The 15,607-nt window shown below is 51.8% G+C and overlaps 1 non-coding gene across 1 annotated transcript; it reads right to left on the bottom strand.

Moving 5' to 3' along the window:
• Positions 1-14,288: 14,288 nt before the first annotated feature.
• On the bottom strand, positions 14,289-14,360 carry Trnaa-ugc (transfer RNA alanine (anticodon UGC)). Its single transcript has one exon. It is a non-coding gene; the product is annotated as a tRNA-Ala (tRNA).
• Positions 14,361-15,607: the final 1,247 nt, after the last annotated feature.

Genomic DNA, 15,607 nt, shown 5'->3' with positions numbered 1-15,607 from the left:
TGAGTAGGGCCTCTAGTCCCGTGTTGGGTCCGTTGAACTTGATCGGTTTGCACGCTCGCGACGACGTTTGTCAGCATAGGCACTCCGATTTCATTGAAAGCCTTGATCGTGTCTCTGCCACATAACGACGGTCCCAAGCTGTCGACCACTACGACCGTGCCTTGCCTATCCTTCCCATCGCATCTGGCCGTCATGCATAGTTGTCCAAGCACTGGAAGTTCACCCAATAGGCAGGACAGTTTCAGCTGCGTTTTTCGCAACGGCGGCCACTTCATTTCGTATTTCCGAAACACCGCTGCTGAAATGATGCTTACAGGTGATCCGGTGTCGACCAGCATTGTTAGAGGAACGTTATCCCAGCTGACGACTTTGTAAATGGGTTTAACTTTGCGGATGCTTGCTTCTTGGTGAAGGACGGCCTCTATGGTGTACAAGGCCTCGTTATCATCCGAGGTTGTGCAGTCTTCAGCTACCGTTGCGTACGCCCCTTGCCGTCGTCTATCCACATGTGGCATCTGTTGTCGGTGAATAGATGTGGCTGACTGGCACATTCGGCTCAGGTGGCCTCGTTTGCCGCACCTGTGGCACACCGTACGCAAGTGTTTACATTCATCCTCGGCATGTCTTTCGTTACCACACCGTCCACATTGGCCGCACAGATCCGGCTTTGGCCGAGCTTTCCCAGTCCGGCTCCTTTGGCGTGCAAAATTTACCGAACCTTGCTCTGTAGAGTGCATTATTCGGGCGTTCTCGGCGGCTTCTTGTGCCGAAATTGCAAAGCATTCTGCCTGTTCTAGCGTGAGCTTCCGTTGCGTCAGTAAGTGTCGCCTAACATCTTCATCGTGCACGCCACACACAATTCGGTCTCTCAGCATGCGCTCCAACGCTGCCCCGAAATTGCACTTTTCCGCCAGCCGTCTAATTTCGGCAATGAAATCCTGAACAGACTCACCGGCTTGTGTGCTCGCATGAAGAATGCATAGCTTGCAGCGGTCTCGTTGACATGCGGAGTATAATATTGTTCCAAATGCCCAACGACTTCATCGTAGCTGAGTTCGTTGACCTTCCTCGGGTGGCAACGCCCCTGAACCATTCCCACTGCGCTGTCCGTGAGCGACGATATCAGGAGTGCTCGCTTCTTCGTTTCGTCTGCGATGTTATGGGCTTCGAAGTAAGCCTCCAGACGAACACGATACGTCGGCCAGGTACCATCTGCACCTCCGAATTCTGGCGGCCGCCCGGCACTCATGTTCGCGCGGGTCTGCTCGTCGCCACTGTTACGTCGCTGTCGAGATACTACACGGAAGGCAGATAACGAAACAAGAACGACGATTTATTGAGCAGCTTGCTTTTATACGAAACGCATGTGACGTGGCAGTGACGTGCATTGATAAGACTGCATACGCTGACACATCAATATTGTCACGTGGTGGCCGAGAAACTGTGGCCGAGAAACTTGTGGCCGAGAAACTGAAAGCTACAGCAATACACTGATAGCGGCGAACAGAGCGTCGACCGTCGATCAACTGTCAAGCGGTCAAGCGCGTCGGCTTTTATACAGACGCTATCGAAATTTCTAGCGATATCGGTGGTTCTTGCACAATGTCCAGAATACGCTCGAGTGTTCGCGTCTTGCGCGCAATCTTAACAAAATGATCTACAATAACCGCAAAACTTCTCAAACAATGAGGCGCAGTTTGCGCTGAGCATTTCTGACAGCCTTTGTGGGCGAAAAACCGAATACAGCAAAAGTAATGATAAGAAACGTACGTGGCAATGCCCCCCTCTGAAGAAGCATCGTCCCGATGCTTAGAAACAGAACATGAATACATGCAATACTAAGGAAAACTAAGCAAGCAAACATTAAATTCCTCAGGTGCGTTAACGAGCATCGCATGGTTTAAGACGCACCACATGCACGACCTGAGGTCGTGCTTGACGCCTCTGAGAGTTCGTGGTGCCGTCGGGGACAACCTCGTAGTCGAGTGCACCGAGACGTCGAAGTACCCGGTACGGTCCGAAGTATCGTCGCAGAAGCTTCTCGCTCAGTCCGCGTCGTCGTATTGGCGTCCAGACCCAGACACGGTCGCCGGGCTGGCACTCCACGAATCGTCGTCGAAGATTGTAGCGACGGCTGTCGTTATGCTGCTGGGTCTTGATGCGCAGGCGGGCGAGCTCTCGAGCTTCTTCGACGCGTTGCAAATCGGAAGCGACGTCGAGATTGTCTTCGTCGGTGGCTGTTGGCAGCAATGCGTCGAGCGTCGTTGCTGGGCTCCTTCCGTAGACCAACGTGTAAGGCGTCACCTGCGTCGTTTCTTGCACAGCGGTGTTGTATGCAAAGGTCACGTACGGAAGGATGGCAACCCACGTCTTGTGCTCGACGTCAACGTAAATGGCCAGCATGTCGGCGATGATCTTATTTAGCCGCTAGGTGAGGCCATTGGTCTGAGGGTGGTAGGCAGTAGTCCGGCGGTGGCTTGTCTGGCTCTACCTCAAGATCGCCTGAGTTAGCTCCACAGTAAACGCTACCTCTGTCGGTGATCAGGACCTCAGGGGCGCCATGACGCAGAACGATGTCTTCAACGAAGAACTTCGCTACCTCGGCGGCACTGCCTCTAGGTAGGGCCCTTGTTTTGGCGTAACGGGTCAGGTAGTCGGTAGCTACGATGACCCACTTATTACCATTAGTCGACGTTGGGAACGGTCCCAGGAGGTCCATCCCGATCTGCTGCAACGGTCGCCGAGGTGGCTCGATCGGCTGAAGAAAGCCCGCTGGTCTTGTTGGCGGTGTCTTGCGTCGCTGACAGCCTCGGCATGTCCTTACGTAGCGAGTGACGTCGGCGGCAAGGCGCGGCCAGTACTACTTTTCCTGTATTCTTGCCAGCGTTCGGGAAACACCGGGGTGTCCTGCTGTCGGGTCGTCGAGCAGGGCCTGGAGGACCTCTGGCCGCAATTCTGAAGGTACCACGAGAAGGTACTTGGCTCGATGTGGTGAGAAGTTCTTCATTTGTAGAACGCCGTTGCCTAAGCAAAACGGCGCCAGTGCTCGCTTGAACACTTCAGGAATGACGGCGTTCTTGCCCTCGAGGTATTCCATAAGGCCTCTGAGTTCCGGGTCGGATCGCTGTTGTTAAGCGAAGTCATCGGCACTTATGGTTCCCAAGAAGTAATCATCCTGGTCATCTTGCGGCGGCGGGTCCACGGGGGCACGAGAAAGGCAGTCGGCGGCAGAGTGTTTTCTTCCGGACTTGTAAACGACGGTAATGTCGAATTCTTGAAGTCTCAAGCTCCATTGTGCGAGACGACCTGAAGGGTCCTTCAAGTTAGCTAGCCAACACAGGGCGTGGTGGTCGCTCACAACTTTGAAGGGCCTGCCGTAAAGGTAGGGGCGAAACTTGATGTTGCCCAGATTATGGCAAGGCACTCCTTTTCTGTCGTAGAATAGTTGGCTTCCGCCTTTGATAGCGACCGGCTAGCATGGATGATTACCCTTTCCAATCCATCAGTTCTCTGCACAAGAACGGCGCCAAGTCCTACATTGCTTGCGTCGGTGTGCACTTCCGTTTGGGCGTATTCGTCGAAATGCGCGAGTAACGGAGGCGTCTGCAGGCGTCGTTTTAGTTCTTGAAATGCTTCCTCCTGCGGCGTTACCCACTTGAACTCGACGTCGGTCCTGGTAAGGTTAGTAAGGGGCTCGGCGATGCGGGCAAAGTTTTTGACGAACCATCTATAATTGGCGCACAGGCCGAGAAATCGACGCACGGCCTTCGTGTCGGCAGTCGGCGGGAATGTAGCGATGGCGACTGTCTTCTGGGGGTCCGGGCGTACTCCGGACTTGCTTATCACGTGTCCCAAGACCAAGAGCTCCTCGTACTCAAAGCGACACTTTTCTGGCTTCAGTGCGAGTCCAGAGCTCTTTATTGCTTGAAGTACAGCTTCAAGCCGCCGTAGGTGTTCGTCGAAGTTTGAGGCAAACACAACGACGTCGTCCAAGTACACGAGGCAAGTCTGCCACTTCAAGCCAGCCAGTACTGTATCCATGACACGTTGGAAAGTCGCGGGTACCAAGCAAAGACCAAAGGGCATGACCTTGAACTCGAACAGGCCGTCTGGTGTTATGAAGGCAGTCTTTTCTCGGTCTCTCTCGTCTACTTCGATTTGCCAGTAGCCGGTCTTTAGGTCCATCGACGAAAAGTACTTGGCGTTGTGGAGTCGATCTAGGGCGTCGTCTATTCATGGGAGAGGGTACACGTCCTTCTTCGTGACCTTGTTCAGGCGACGATAGTCGACGCAAAAACGGAGGGTTCCATCCTTCTTCCTCACTAACACCACAGGTTACGCCCACGGACTCTTGGACGGCTGGATGATGTCGTCGCGTAGAATTTCGTCGACCTGTTTCTTGATGGCCTCGCGTTCTCGCGTCGAAACTCGGTACGGGCTCTCACGGATTGGTCGGGCACTTTCTTCTGTTATGATGCGATGTTTCGCGACTGGGGTCTGTCGAATTCTTGACGACGACGAGAAGCAGTCCTTGAATTGTAGGAGCAGGGCTTTTAGCTGGTCTTGCTTGTGCTTCGGGAGGCTTGGATTGACGTCGAAATCGGGTTGGGTTCGTCGATCCGTCGAAGCAGGTTCTGTAGCATCGAAGAGGGCGAAAGCATTGCTGGCGTCCACGAATTCGTGGGTGTAGGCGACCGTCGTACCAACGTTGAGGTGCCTATATTCGTGGCTGAGGTTTGTCAGCACTACCTTTGCTTTGCATTCACGCAGCTCGGCTATGCCTCTTGCGACGCAAATCTGACGGTTCAGAAGTAGGTGCTGATCGCCCTCGACGACACCTTCAAGGTCTGCGGGTTCTTGGGTGCCGACGGAAATGATGATGCTGGAACGCGGCGGAATGGTCACCTGCTCTTCTATCACATTCAACGCGGGGTTTCTGGCGTCGTGTGTGGCGGCAGCGCTTTTTCTGAGGTTAGTGTTATTGACTCAGACCTCAGACCGATGACGGCGCCGTGGTGGCTTAGGAAGTCCATCCCAAGTATGACATCCCTGGAGCAATGCTGCAAGATTACAAAGCTCGCAGGATAAGTCCGGTTATTGATGATGACTCTTGCTGTGCAGACTCCAGCCGGAGTTATTAGATGGCCCCCAGCGGTCCGGATTTCGGGGCCTTGCCAAGAGGTCCTAACTTTCTTCAATCTTTTGGCGAATGGTCCACTGACGACGGAATAGTCGGCTCCAGTGTCGACGAGAGCGGTGACGTTGTGGCCGTCGAATAGTACGTCGAGGTCGCTAATTTGTCGTCTTGCGTTGCGGGTAAATCGCGGCGTCGGGTCACGGCTAGGTCGTCTTGTCCCGTTGCTTGTACGTTGCGTCGACAGGTCTTCTTCAGGGACCGAGGTTTCATCGTCAGGGCTTCGTCTGCTTCGCGTCGTGTTCGGCAGGTCTCGTCGCGCTGTCGTCGTCGGCGGCCGCGGAGGATCTTCGGCATTTCGTCGTACAGCAACCGCACCTCCATCGGTTGCTGCCCTTAGTTTCCCGGATACGGGCTAGGCGACCGGCCCCGGTTCGGGCCAGTGTACTGCCGACGGTGCGGTGACATGTAGCGGCCGGGCGACGGCGAGCGGGAATGTTGTCGTTCTTGCCACTGTGCTCCGGTGAGGTAGTCGTCGATGTCGCGAGGCCGTACGCCTGGCTGCGGGCGCGGTGCGTTGACGGTGAATCCGCGCAGCCCCATCTGTCGGTACTGGCAGCGGCGGTAGGTGTGGCCGGCTTCCCCGCAGTGGTAGCAGAGCGGGCGGTTGTCTGGGGCGCGCCAAACTTCGGTCTTCCTTGGCGAGTAGCGCGGGGCGTAGCACTGGGTGACAGGAGGACGGTAGGGCGTCGGTGGTGGTGGCGGCGGCGGCGTCTGGCGGCCGAAGTGTGGCGATGCGGTGTCTCGACGTGGGCGCGGAAGGGAAACGTAGCGTCGGGCTGCTGCACCGTAGCTCATGGCTTGCGGCTGAGGCAGCGCTGGCTGAGGAACACCCAGTGACTGTTGAATTTCTGATCGAACGAGCTCTGAGATCGAGTCCACTTGAGGCTGTGGTGAGGGTAACAGCTTGCGCAGTTCCTCCCGAACGATCGCTCGGGTCGTTTCGCGCAGGTCGTCGGAGGCGAGGGCATGAACAGCTGGGCTGTCTTCAAACGAACTGCGATTGTACTGCCGGGTTCGCATTTCCGGTGTCTTCTCAATCGTCATCGCTTCTGAGACGAATTCTTGGACTGTCGAAGGTGAGTTCCGCATCAGACCAGCGAAGAGCGCTTGCTTTACCCCTCGCATGAGGAAGCGCACTTTCTTGTCCTCAGGCATGGCAGAGTCAGCGTGGCGAAACAGCCGGGTCATTTCCTCTGCAAAGATGGCCACGCTTTCAATTGGAAGTTGGACCCGTGTCTCCAGCAAGGCTGCGGCCCTTTCCTTTCGGACGACGCTTGCGAACGTCTCCAGGAAAGCGGGGCAAAAGACGTCCCAGGTTCGAAGAGTGGACTCCCGATTCTCGAACCAGGTCCTTGCTGCGCCTTCAAGGTAAAAGTAGACGTGGCGCAGCTTGTCCTCGGAGTCACAGTTGTTGAAGGTTGAGACCTTTTCGAACGTCTCGAGCCAGGTTTCGGGGTCGTCGATTGGCGATCCATGGAAGGTGGGCGGGTCTCTGGGCGGCTGCATCTCGACAGCTACAGGGGACGCTACGGCTGTCATCGTGCCCGTTGTATTCGTCGCCGTGGCTTTTCGCTTGTCCTGTAGGAGACCGTATTCGGGTTGCAAGCCTTGTAGCCTGCGGCTAGCTCGCTGTTGCACGAGGTCTTCGACGTCTTCTTCACGCTGTGGGCTTGGTTCCCGGCTCTTCGTAGGTGTCCGGAACATCAAGGAAGTAGCACCTCCACCAGATGTCACGTGGTCGTGAGATCGACGAAGGCAGCAGTCAGCAAGTCGAGATGAAACTCTTTATTAGGCCGAACTTGTAGCCGAGGAACTGAAAGCTACAGCAATACACTGATAGCGGCGAACAGAGCGTCGACCGTCAATCAACTGACAAGCGGTCAAGTGCGTCGGCTTTTATACAGACGCTATCGAACTTTCTAGCGATATCGGTGGTTGTTGCGCAATCTCTAGAATAAGCTCGAGTGTTCGCGTCTAGCGCGCAATCTTAACAAAATGATCTACAATAACCGCGAAGCTTCTCGAACAATGAGGCGCGGTTTGCGCTGAGCGTTGCTGACAGCCTTTGTGGGCGAAAAACCGAATACAGCAAAAGTAACGATACGAAGCGTACGTGGCAAAAATAGATATTGGCTAAGCTTGCACTAAGTACTGAGCCATGCAAGAATTGAAACAGCGGAACTGGACGAAATCTGAAAAATATGATTGCTTCGAGGTCGTTTCTAGGCTTAGCCAGGTGATGCTGGGTTGTTTCCAAGTTGATTCTCAGCGCAGAGTGGTTCGAGTTAAAACACACAGAGTCACAGACATGACATGGATGTCCACACTGCAGAGACAGGAACTCGCGCTGAAAGCAAGCGTTCACACCTCTCCTACAGTCGGTTCGGGGACGTTAAACCCCAGATATTAATTATCTCATACAGTCAGCGGTTGTTGCCATACCCACAATGCCACTCTCGGCTAAATCTCCCGTGTTAGACAGTCAAAATCCGGATGCGAAATATAGCTTGGCATTTTCCGTCCGCGAGGTACGCGGACACGGGACTGCTGACACAAACCTGTGAAGCGGGGTCACGAGATGCGCCGTCCGCCGAGCAAAATACGGATTTAATCCGTACTCTGACCGTACATCCACACTACGGACGGCTCGGCGAACATATCTTCCGCAGACGATACTTCCGCCGCCCGTCCGGCTGCGAAGCGCATTGAGACGGCGGACGAACCAAGTAGACGAACGCGGTGGAGAAAAAAAACATGGCGGCGCCGTCTGAAGCGACAGCAGCCTACATCGCATCTTTAAGCTCTTCGTCTTGCATTGCGTGGCCTGTTAGTCCCAAACTGACGCTTGTATTTGCTTTGGGTGCGTGTCTGAATGCTTCGAAGGCAAATCATTCATGACGATTTGGCGCCGTTTCCAAAAGCCGTACTCGTTTTCTCGGAGCTGTAGGCTTAGCGAATGCCTCTATTGGCAGAACATGGCCTCGGAGATTTGCGGAAGCTCGAGTGCTAGCAAGTCAAAGAGGCCGTAGTGTGCGAACGTTTGAGTGTATCTTTCTCTAGATGGCGCGGAGGGTATAGGAGTTTTTTTTTTATTTTATTTTTGCTCGTCTTTATCGTAAATAATTTGTTTTCGGTTGAGGATGGAGTTTGAAAGAAAACAACGATTAGCTGCAATGGCTCTTGTTTGGTCGGAATTTTTTTTAATTGCGTTAGTTTGCCCTGCGGCATCAATACACATTGCACAAAATGGTGCAGTTGTATTTCCTATAGTTCGGACCGTATATCCATCGCTGCAAGTCCGGTGGCCTGGTGTGCTGAAGTCCTGCACGCCGCAGGTGGCGTCGACGAGCCGCTTGTAGCCCAGGGCACGTCCATAAGAGGTGGTTCAGGTCTGCTTCCCGCACCGGCGCAGGATAAAATGGGCAGCTTGAAGTTGTGTCGATGTAGCCCCACTTAGCGCGGATTGAAGGTGTCACAGCCGCACTCACGCGAACTCTTCGGAGCGATACCTCCTCTTGACGAGTAAGTCCACTCGGGAGGTCACGACCACGCGGAGGTATGAGAGCTCGCATGGCGCGCCGTAGATTTTCTTTGTGAATGTCCACAGTGTCAAAAGGTGGCAGCCGGAGCAGAGGTAAGGGGTACATGATGGTTACAGGATGGCATGCGGCATCTGCCGCGGCATGAGCCAGAACACTAGACCGGCGAATCCAACATACTCGAACAGAGCATGGATAAGCTGCAGCACAACGATGAAAACGTGTGTGCCCGCGTGTGTGGGCAGGTTGCCTCATGTTTCATACGCCTGAGTACGGTTTTTTTGTTGCGCGCGTGTGTGACAGACGGTTTTTTCTAGCGGTGTGATGACGCGAAGCTGTTGCGTGCCGCTGTGCAACTCGAACGTGTGAAAAGACGCTACTGTGAAGTACCACGTATTCCCATGCGATCTACAGTGTCTGAAAACGTAATATCCGTAACAGAGCACTTCTTTCTGTCACAAACGAGCGCTAAACAGGCGCGCGCCGCCGCATCCTGACGACAGCATCAAGCCACTGCGCCGACTCTTACCCCCAACGGGTGCGCGCAACGAAAAAAAAAGACGAGCATCAAAAGGCGCCCAGGGCGAACCCCTACCCTCTCCACCGAAGACGCCGTCGCGGTCGCGACAGCCTAACACCCGCGCAGATCGGGAGAATTCAAGAAATCAAAGTGGAACCGACCGATTCCGCAAACGAACCGGCGAGACGAATGCCTTTCCCCTAGCTGTCGCTGCGCTACGTGCTACGAGCCCAACAATCACTTGGAGTGTTCGGGAAACCGAGAATGATCCATACGAGAGACGACGGAGGGTAGGACGGTATGGTGAAGTTGGCGAAGAAGTTATGTTGTTCGTGTTTGTCGTGTAGTGCGGTCAGTCGATCTTGGATGATCTAGTGACGGCACCGTGGGAGCACTGTTTAGAAGAGTGTCGCCGAATGACGATGACCAGAGGTGGAGTTCGTTTGAGTGTTTCCTGGAAGATAAATATTCCAGAAACGTTCGAAGAACTGCGGGCTGCACACGTTTGGCGAATATTCAAGGCCTTTAAGTGTTCTTGGATAGTTTCTAATGGATGAGAGTGCATTTGTACCACGGTAAGTTTGTTCCCGTTGTTTTAAACACCATCTAAGAGATATTGTGAGTGGTAATTGATACCTGCCGAGTGTGCAAGTTCGCGGGATGCTTGTACTGCCTAATTTGAGAATACATTTTGTTTGTGTTTTCAACTCTTGGCTCTAACTCGGCCTTTGGACCACAACCGGCGTTCGTTGGCGCAATAACAGGACCTACATTTAAATGTTGTGTGCTTTCGTGGTGCGTTTCGGTGGGCCGATAAGTCAGCCCTTGGAATCTGCCTGACGACTGCCTACCCATTAAGGGGAACAGTGATTGAGTGACACTTTTCATTTCAGGTGAGTCAAACGGGCAACATTCGTGGAGAGTATGGAAACCCACTCTACCAAAGATTGGTACTCCAGGGCAAAGTGTTCATAACGACTTCAATATTCAACGTCTAATGTGCAGCTATAAAACGCGTTGTCTACGGCCTTATTGGAGTAAGTGTCGGGCGTACAAACGCGGCTGTCGAAGCGCTTCTCCGTGAACACCTGTACCAGTGTGGTGGCGCCAGTGCGGGCGCAAGGAGAACTAGGCCCCGGACACCGTTTCGGCGCCACGCAGCAGGTCGCACCTGTTTTTTTTTATGTAGGGGCCGTGATAGTGCATTAATATATCAGAGCTTGTACAATGTCTACTGTTGCTTGGCAGATATACACCGCTTGATGTGGACGCACTCACGTTGACGCATAGTGGCACATCTCCGTACCGACGACTAACGCCCATGATCATGATTCAACCCTTGCGCTAGCTAAAGTTCCGCATATGGTGAATCTCGCGCAAAGATGGCATCAACAAGCACATAATAACCACTGATACGCAATATGAACTCCTTCAAAAGTTCGCGAACCGCGAAGAGAAACGCTGCGCGCGTCTTGTCTTCCCTCTAGCCTAGCCATTAATTCTGACAGGGCGAGCGGGCAACGCGGTGCGACAGCCATGCGAGCGTTGGAGAGCTATTTTTAGGGGCGAAGCTCCTTAAGGCGGCACCCGTTCGTCCCTCGTAGTCGTAGTCGTAGTCCGTAACCAGTCTTACGCTTTGACCTCCAAGGTGGTGCCGGTGGGAGATTTTTCCTGTGCGTTGTTGAACAATAAAAAATTCGCAGCGGTAGCTAAAAGCCGACTTCTTCTGTCTCTCATTCCCATTAGCAGCCATTCTTTACCTCCAAGGTAGTGCCTGGTGAGATTTCTCCTGTGCGTGATTAAACAATAAAATTTTGTTCAAAACGCCGTTGATTGATGAAATAAACCAACGAAAGACGCCAGATGTTTTGTAAAAGCAAAACGGAAAAACGCCAGATGTTTCTAAAGCAAAAGGAAAAGACGCCAGCTGCTTAACGAAAGACGCCAGATGTTTTCTAAAGCAATGGTTTTCTAAACAATGAAAATTCACAGCGTACATGTAAAATTAAAGTGAGCTGCAAGTCGTCATAACTCATCGAACCTTTAGTATAAACGCGCCCGATATCACGTCGGTGATGATGTACTGGGCAGAATTCACGGAAGATTCACGGTTTACCGGTGAACCTCCGCAGCTTCGCCCACTCATCATCATTCACTCCGTGGATATGCTGTGATTTTTTGATATGGATGGAAGCTATGAGCGAGGTTTGGGCTGCACTACCTCGCGGTGTGTTAATGCGTTGGCGAAATTACCGTTTTATTGGAAACGCGCTGAATGGGACGGTCGTAGCAACGACGCGCTCTTTTAGGGGCGAAGCTCCTTAAGGCGGCACCCGTTCGTCCCTCGTAGTCGTAGTCGTAGTCCGTAACCAGTCTTACGCTTTGACCTCCAAGGTGGTTCCGGTGGGAGATTTTTCCTGTGCGTTGTTGAACAATAAAAAATTCGCAGCGGTAGCTAAAAGCCGACTTCTTCTGTCTCTCATTCCCATTAGCAGCCATTCTTTACCTTCAAGGTAGTGCCTGGTGAGATTTCTCCTGTGCGTGATTAAACAATAAAAATTTTGTTCAAAACGCCGTTGATTGATGAAATAAACCAACGAAAGACGCCAGATGTTTTGTAAAAGCAAAACGGAAGAACGCCAGATGTTTCTAAAGCAAAAGGAACAGACGCCAGCTGCTTAACGAAAGACGCCAGATGTTTTCTAAAGCAATGGTTTTCTAAACAATGAAAATTCACAGCGTACATGTAAAATTAAAGTGAGCTGCAAGTCGTCATAACTCATCGAACCTTTAGTATAAACGCGCCCTATCTCACGTCGGTGATGATGTACTGGGCAGAATTCACGGAAGATTCACGGTTTACCGATGAACCTCCGCAGCTTCGCCCACTCATCATCATTCACTCCGTGGATATGCTGTGATTTTTTTAGAGCCTCGTAGCACACATGTCACCGCCCCGTTATAAAGGGGACGCTCATAGCATCCATCCATCCGTTCAAGAAATCTGTGAAAGTGTGAAAGATAAATGGCGCGTTCATGTAGCCTCCGTTATGTGTTCGGCGGTAGCTCAGTGGGCTAAACGCCCGCCAGCTATCGTCCTAGGCTGAGAGGTCATGGGTTCTACTCCTGCGAACGTAACTGTTCCTATCATTTTTTAGGGGCGAAGCTCCTTAAGGCGGCACCAGTTCGTCCCTCGTAGTCGTCGTCATCGTAGTAGTCCGTAACAAGTCTTACGCTTTGACCTCCAAGGTGGTGCCGGTGGGGAGATTTCTCCTGTGCGTTGTTGAATAATAAAAAATTCGCAGCGTGCGCGTTAACTAAAAGCCGACTTCTTCTGTCTCTCATTCCCATTAGCAGCCATTGTTTACCTCCAAGGTAGTGCCTGGTGAGATTTCTCCTGTGCGTGATTAAACAATAAAAAGTTTGTTCAAAACGCCGTTGATTGATGAAATAAACCAACGAAAGACGCCAGATGTTTTGTAAAAGCAGAACGAAAGAACGCCAGATGTTTTTCTTAAAGTGTAGTAGTAGTAGTTGTATGTAGCCACCTCGCCCGATCGTCAACGGGCGAGGTGGACCGGCAACGGCGCGAGGACCCTGCCGTACGAGAGTTAAATCACACTAAAAGACATACTTTGCGGGCGATACACTCTAGTGAACTTTCAACTTTTCGTCTTAATGTACATGATAAAGAAATTATTTCTACGAAAAACGCAAGGCACACCTTGAGCAATATATTTGGTTTTGGGACGTTAAATGGAACCATGAGGCGATGCGAAGCCGGAGCACTTGCACGATCGCGTTCCGTTGGCTTTCATTGGGCGTGCTACCGACCTCGCGTCGTGGAACGCGCGTCCTGTCTTCCCTCTAGCCTTGCCTTTAATTCGCACAGGGCGAGCGGGGAATGCGGTCGCTCTTGGCGCTCTTTCGCTCGGGAGCGGACTTCTTCCTTGCATTTCACCGATCACAAGTGATAATGAAGGGACCACGTAAACCAACAGTAGAATAAAAGTTTGATGTTTAATATATACACGATGTTTCACACTCTTTATATTATGTACTGGGCGCATTTCACGGAAGAGTTTCACTGTTTACAGATGATTCCCTCCGAAGCTTCGCCCCACTCATCATCATTCACCCCGTGGATATGCTGTGGTTTTTTTCTTTGCCATTTGATGGCGTTCATTTCGCTGACGTATTTACGTCATGAAAATCTTGGTGGAGCCGGAATAAGACACTTTCGTGTCATTAAAAAATTGTTATAAATTTCGCAGGCGTAATGTTGAATCTGTTCGCACAGGACAGGTTAAATGAGAGGTCGTCCTGTGGTGGACACATAATGAGCTTATGATGATGACGAAGAGGCGATTTCGAGTATTACTTTTTTAATGAAGGGAAGAGTGCTAAGTTGTCCCTGGATAACAAGCACGTCGGTTCGCTAGAGTGTTTAGAAAAATTTATTTCATCACAGAACGATACTAACAGTTGGGTACAGTGTCGTAATCAAGAACTTCTAAGCACTATATACATGAAACATATTTACAACGAACCATCTGTGACGTATTATCAAGGTATCATTCCCCGGGTTGACAGCGCCGAGTAGCAGCCGGTACTTTCACTGGTGAACCTCCGTGCCTCTCCCTCTATTTTGCTTTCCCCTCCTTCACGTACTCATTTCTGGCACCTATACACTGAGCATTGAGCACTCCCTTTCTAGTTTTGGTGCTTCGTTCTGCAGAACTTTTATTCACAACATGATGGCCACCACGAGCATTCTGTTGACTGTAAAATGTTATGCCACGCATTTTTGTAAAACTCTCAAAAAGTTGATATTCTTTCTGCTTTGTTATACGATATGGCTGCACATTTTAATCATTGTCGTGTTTCCCTCAATTGTTTCAATAATACAAGCTTTCAGGCATGAGGAAGAAACGTGTTGACGTTGGTAAAAAAAAGACGAACAAAAAGTCGGTGAACAATATTAGCAAGTACAGGTGCCAATTCATGAAAGGAAAAAAAATTACTCCAACCGTGGAGGAGCCGGGGTTCGAACCCGGGACTTCTCGCATGCAAAGCGAGCGCTCTACCACTGAGCTACACCCCCGAGACGCTTACACGCTACGACAAAGTGATGTTAGTGCGTGGCTATTTTTCTGTCTCAAGTGGAGCCTGTTCTAATGTAGGCATCAAATAAGCATAAAATTATGATAGGCTCCAGCAACAAGGCGAAACCTTTTTTTTTCGGCATTGGTAACAACCGAAAAGGATGAAGTCTGGCGGTGGTTGTGCACACACGGACACAACAGAAGACATCAAGACAACACAAACGCCGTGTTGTCTTCATCTGCACACGTACCTTCTTTGAGGCACCGTCCACTGACCAGAGGGAGCTGCGTCGCTCGCTGTGGGCCGTCTCAAGTTGGCTGATATTGGCCGCTAGGGGCAGGCAGAAAACAGACGCTCGCAAGCGTCCCCCCTTCTGGCCCGGCCACAGTCTGCACACTCATGCAGAGGCGGAGAGACGCGGATCGCGTTTTATTTTGTCCCTGGGCCGTCTCAGCGTTGCTTTCTTTATCCGCTAGGCTGTGCGTTCTGGCGCTGCAGTCACACGTGAGAACTCGACTGCACGGTGCCTATGGATTCGTACCAAGTAACTCAACCTTCTGCCATTCGAAGTCGGGTGATTGATAAAATTAGGAGCCAGTACGGGGTGATCAAATGTTGCCAAGCCGCGCTGCCATAGGATTACACGGGATAGCAGCCTGGGAATATTTTACCACCCCGCACAGCGGTTATAGAATAGGTTCAGTGTTCATGGAACCAAACTGCCGCAGGGTGAACATCTCGGTGCTCCGCACAAAATAGTCACACGCTTTAGACTCTACGACGTTGCTGCAATGTCAAGGTCTCCTTGGCTTTGCCGACAGGAACGCTGATTGCCCTAGAAGTGACAGAAGCTTACACTGCGCAGAGGAAATTTCAGTCACATTTTGCAGGCCAAAACAAAGCTGAGAAACAATGCGGTTCCTCTGTGCTGTATACGCGGCGTTTCTCGGTTCGTGTGAATCGTGGTCTCAAGAAACGCAACCAAAAATGGAGGTCCCGTAGGCAGCCTTGCCGAAAACTCCGGCTCACGTTGTCGGCGTCGACGATCACGTGTCTTCAGAAGAACCCATTTTCAGCGTTTCTACCACCGTCTCTTGGGGGGTGCGTCTCCCGGCGTCGTCGCATGAGCGCCACCGGAAAGGACGAACAGCCACACGAGAAACGCGCAGACGAACGCTAGACGAGCGACTCACGGTGCAACGGGAGAGATCAATGCTTGTCTTGCAGCAATATGAAATATTCCCG

The sequence above is a fragment of the Rhipicephalus sanguineus genome, chromosome 4 (assembly GCF_013339695.2).
Source record: "Rhipicephalus sanguineus isolate Rsan-2018 chromosome 4, BIME_Rsan_1.4, whole genome shotgun sequence".
NCBI classification, from domain to species: domain Eukaryota; kingdom Metazoa; phylum Arthropoda; class Arachnida; order Ixodida; family Ixodidae; genus Rhipicephalus; species Rhipicephalus sanguineus.
This window is presented reverse-complemented; position numbering and strand designations above follow the sequence as displayed.